This window comes from Hippocampus comes, unplaced genomic scaffold (assembly GCF_001891065.2).
Source record: "Hippocampus comes isolate QL1 unplaced genomic scaffold, H_comes_QL1_v1.1 scaffold92, whole genome shotgun sequence".
Classification (NCBI taxonomy): domain Eukaryota; kingdom Metazoa; phylum Chordata; class Actinopteri; order Syngnathiformes; family Syngnathidae; genus Hippocampus; species Hippocampus comes.
The window spans coordinates 3,472,542-3,478,183 of record NW_017805379.1 but is presented as its reverse complement, the minus strand read 5'-3'; positions in this window follow the sequence as shown (position 1 = coordinate 3,478,183).

Here is a 5,642-nt window from a genome sequence, read left to right as displayed (position 1 = left end):
TATATATATATATATATATATATATATATATATATATATATTTGCTTATCAAATCAATTGATAATTACCTTTGATAATCAATTAATCATTTGGAGACCTTTTTTATTTGCAATTTGTACGAATGTTCGGAATTTTCGAATGATTTACTTTGTGTTGAATCAAAATAAAACAGATGCTTTGACCTTGGAAAACAATTTATCAACATTTTTGCAGATTTTCTGACATGTTACAGACCAAACCAGTAACCGAATCGTCATTCATTGAAGTCCATTGGAAAATCATGTCATTTTTGAATAAAGTCATGGAAATTAAGACGGGTTTCTCAAAATCCGATTGACTGGCATAATCACCGTCAGTCGCGAGGCCATCCACAAGTCGCCTCTTAAAGCCGCCTCGAGAGTGACACGCGGTGTAAACGGCACGCCGCGTCGGCGCGGCATTTGACGGAAAAAAAGAAAATCCTCTTCTTTTCTTCAGGCTGTACTGACGACGACTTGTCCGTGTCCAGAATGTGTTTACGGTAGCAGAAATGATTTGGAATCCATATAAGCGCATGTTTAGACTGCACCAGTGAAGCGAGACACAGAGGAGTGTGTGTTGGTGTGTTTGTATGGACTGCTGTTACTGTCCATCAGAGGGTCATATGAGGAGCAGATTAGGGTTTCTAACCGCAAACCCCTTGTCGCCGCCGCACGTTGTCACGGGGAGATGGTGAGGAGAGCCGTCGTGTTCTCGATAACCATGGGCACTGACGCCCCCCCACCCCACCCCACCAAGCCCTTCCAACCAAATCCTCCCTCACCGAGAATCTAAATTTGGGACTCTCGAAGGGCTCCATCACCTCGACGGCGCCAAACCTTTCGGCCACGTACGATTGGATCATCACACAGCAATGCTGCCATCACGGGACAATTCGGTGGGAACGCTGATGTCATCTCATGACATCCACTGCGGGGTAAGGTCTAACCTTGTGTATTCGACCTTGATTCACTTGACTTGATTTGTCAGGATGAGATGAGATTTGGAAAAATGTCACACTTCCAGCACAGGTTCCTTCAGATGGCCACGTATGTCAAACGTCCACACGAAACTCATTCCCTCTCAAACTGAGCCGAATGGAATCGGAATCCCAACTGACTCAAACCGAATCGTTACGTTTTAAAATCTTAGCCAAGAAGCTCAAAATTTGTCATGAATCCATCGTTACCATGCGCTTGAAATTGTTTTCCGAAGAGAAAGATGAGGAATGCCCTTGAGGGGCTGTCAAAGGACAAGAGGGGAGACGCTTAAGTGTGATACGAAGCAGAAGGTGTCAACGTGGCCCGCTCTCTATGGGATGAACGCGCGTGCACGCGCACGCGCACGCACACACACGCGCATGTATTGCATATGACACATAACTTGAGATGACAAGCCAGACGGATGTTTCGCCGAGGGGGGCAGCAACTTGGGTCACATGCACAAACACTAGTCCGAGAATAACCCCTAAACACCAGGGAAGAAAATAGCCCAGTAACAGAGGATGTGGCACTCTGTGTGTGTGGGGTGGGGGTCGGGGGGGGGGGGGTGACTGCGTGCGTGTGACTCCGCAGTGTCTCTTCTCTATATTCTGATCATTTGTAGGCTCACTCGTATGTAACTCGGAGAGGAAAAGAAAAAAAAAAACAAAAAAAGGCTTTCATCCTCATCTTTCATCTTGGGCGCCTGTTTTAAGATCTCGCAAAAATGGTCATAAAAAGTCTTGACTTGTGCTTGTTCTAATTGCCATCTGTTGAAGTTCGGGTTCGTGTCATTAAAAGGAACATCAGGGAAAGAAAAAAAAATAGCAAATGGGTTGTGCGGAATACATGGAGGAAGACAGGGCAGTGTAAGTTTGGCCTATGAATGATAAATTTGGACTCCGCCGACCAACGACGTGTTGAGGATGGCCGCCTCAGCATGAACTCGGCTTCAAGCGCGTCTTAACACGGAGCTGCCGGCGCCATTAACTTAACATGCTAAACTGGTCAAAAGCAAATAATGGTGCATCCATGTTGTGCAGTAAGCCATCCTCGCCGTTTTGCTCACTGCCAGGACACTACTGGGGCAATGCTAGGCGCTAAGCTAACTCGTGCCGCACACGTCGCGATTGGGTTAGCTTAATGTGGCTAAACAGTGACCCACCACAACTCCTCGAAGTGACTTTGTCTCGCCTCTATGGCAGCAAATAAGTTCGCATTGTTAGCACCAAAGGAACATTTTTCACACCCTATTTTTATTTTGGGCATAAAAGAATTCTCCAACATAAGTGCAAGACCGCGTATGTCGCCACTTTGCTAACTTCATAAATGCCAATGACTATTTTCCATCGATTTGACTTTTTTTTTTTTGACGTTTGTGATACCGTGACACACAGATACTCTAATTTGTTAAACGCACATATCCCAAACATTTATCTTGAGTTCCTGTTCATGAGTTGAATTTGTCGTTAGCTGCTAATCAGCTGTGAACTTCCATCAGCGCCAATAACGCTCTGGACCTGCGTCGTTTGAATCAAGTGTGTTGGAGGCGGGAAACATCTCAAACATGCAGTATAGGGGCCCTGGAGGACCGGAGTTGGTAACCCCTGTTTTTTCGATGATCTATGAGCTCGCGTTAGAAATATCTTCGGATTGAGTCACGGTTAGCGTAAACGGAGAGCGCGTATGGCTGCAGGCTGCACACATCTGTTTGTAATGCATCCGCACAAATGGCAAAGATTTACGGCGTGAGACAACTAAAGCTGGCTTATTGGGCCACCGATAGTGTCACATAAGGACCCGCGTTTCTGTCATCACACACACACACACCAGACAGGCATGCCTGCTTTCAGCATGGTGATCTCAAAGGTACAGTACGTACTGTACGTGCGAGGGCAGTAACAGGGCAAAGGAGTGTGTTATATTTGCGTACGCACACACACTTCTGGCATGTTTTTTGACACCTGGAGGAAAAGGATAGTGGAACAGTAGAACAAAGACAATGGCCGCCGCGTCTATGACTCACCGCACATCCACTGGCACTCGCAATCACACACACAGACACAAATTCTCTCTGTGAATTCCACTCACTCACTCACACACACACACACACACACACACACACACACACACACACACACACACACACACACAAACAAACAAAATGGAGTTGGCACACTTTTACGACACTTTATGGGCATAGCAACTGCCCGAGACACAAATGCGTCCCTTTTAAAGATCTGTTCTTTACTCGACGTGGGGTGTGCCGATTTCCAGTGTTTTTACCGTGTCTATGTCTGTACGCGCACGCGTGCGTGTGTGTGCGTGTGTGTGTGTGTGTGTGTGTGTGTGTGTCAAGCGAGGACGTTGGGCAGCGAGCGTACAAGCCAGCATTCCGCCTCCGTTTGAGGCGCAGTAACCGCTGTGACCTGCTGCGTCGCCGCTGTAATGATGGAGGATGTTTTGCCGCCTGAACACAAGCCATGCGTGTTCGTGCGCGTGAATGTGTGTGTGTGTGAGTGTGTGTGTGTGTGTGTGTGTGTGTGTGTGTGTGTGTGTGTGTCAGCGTGAGTGAGAGGGTGTTTGAGACGGCGTGTATATATGCAAGATTCCCTGAAAGTGTATTTCAGAGAGTGCACAGTAGAGAATGCAAGCAGTACATAGTTGGACGAGATGATTCGTGGATTTTATGTATGGGTTTTTTTTTTTAAATAGCTAATTTCCTGCTGCTTCAGTAGTTCCCAGGGTGTCGCGACCGACGCATGCCGAAGGGAAACCATTTATTTCTATTACATCTGCGGAAACTGATGCAAGTTTATGCTGGGATTGGAAAAAAAATTGCTGGAAAGAAAAAAAGGACAAAAAAAAAAAACGGTTTTCCATCTTGATTGTTATCAGGAGAAATAAGGCCAATCCCAGAAGAGAGATAAAAATTGATTCTTGTGGAAAAAAAAGATTTTTATTTGAAGGCCATATAACGCAGCCCTGGAACACAGTATTCCATGGTGCACAAAGAGCAACAACGCCTACGAGCGACTGGAGCACAACAAAACACCCACTCACAAAAGTTTGGATCAAACTTGGAACATTAGCCTCAACTTCAGCAGTCTTCACAATGAACTACAGCATGCGAATGAAATGCAGCATGTACGATAACAGCATCTTTATTTGTGATGGCCTCGGCTACCTTGAGTGGGTCTCGTGTGCATCAAAATGAATCTGACTCTTCACATGAAGCACTATCTTTAACTTTGTCAATAGTCTTCCCGGCACGCAAACGTAGCCACTCATAGAACCTCAGCTACGTTAAACAGAGCGGCGTCTCCTTTCAAATCAATTGGATTCTTGCTTTCAAATGCATGAACCGACAAAAAATAAAAAAATTGGCTTAGGTTTACAAAATATTATTTACATATATTATTTATGTATCCGTACTCTGTCCTCAGCTCCCTCAAATGGTTTGTATGTGCCTCAAAAAAAAAAAATCAATTCAATTCTTGCTTTAAGTGACTGACCTGAGCTATTTACTTTAAAAATCTATTCGGTGCTTGTTTAGTTGTTGTTTTTTTATTTGTTTTTTTTGGGGGGGGGGGGGGGGTCCATCCTTGACTATATCAGCCAGGAAGGTAACGGCTAACACCATCGGAGGAGAGCAAGGGCTTCCTGTACTTACTTCTGAGGAGACACATTTTAATCCGAGACGAGACTGATGGTGGGCGAGTGAAAAGAAATCGCTGCAACAAAGTGGAGAATGTGGAGTGATCCTGACTAGAGACGCTATCAAACGACATATGGTGGAGAACAAGGGTCTCCTGTATTTACCTTTACGACACCAGTTTTACCCAAGAGAACACAGAAGGCAGCAGGAAACTGGAGCGCTACAGCAAAGTGGAGACTGTGGAGCAACAGAAAGTGCCGCGGGAACTTGCCAAAACGATGTTGTATTAAGACAAACAACATGGCGATCAAGGGTCTCCTGTACTTACTTCTGACAAGTTACATTTACCCGAGAGGAGACTAAGGGCAGGGAAAAAACGGAACGATGCAGCAAAGTGGAGACTGTGGCGCAACCAACATAAGACATTCTAACAAACAAAAACAATAGAAGCAAAAATAGGTCCCGTTTTAACTTCTGGACATAAGGAGAACAAGTTTACACAGGAGGAGACAAAGGGCAGCGAGAAAACGGAGCGGCGCAGCAAAGTGGAGTCTGTAGAACAGCAGAAAGGCGGGAAATAAAACACATCGTATCGAAGGCATCAGTCAGAACGAGGCATGCAAAAAAAATGTGAACATAGGAGGAGATCATGTGTCTCCTGTACTACTTTTGAAACATTTACCCAAGAAAAGATTGATGGCAGTGATAAAATAGAGCACTGCAGCAAAGTGGAGACTGTGGAGCAGCCGGAACAAGAAACGTTAGCAAACAACAACAATGCACGTCTCCTGCAGTCATTTCTTGACATCATGAGACCAATTATAGATGAGAGGAGACTGCGGTACCGCTGCAGCAAAGTAGAGACTGTGGAGCACAGCATAGCAGTGTCCAGATCTTTGAAAAAAGGGGTAAGCTAGCATGAGCATACGCATCCATTTTTGTCTTTTCTAGCCGTCTATCCTCAGATGTTACGATGAATCAGCGAG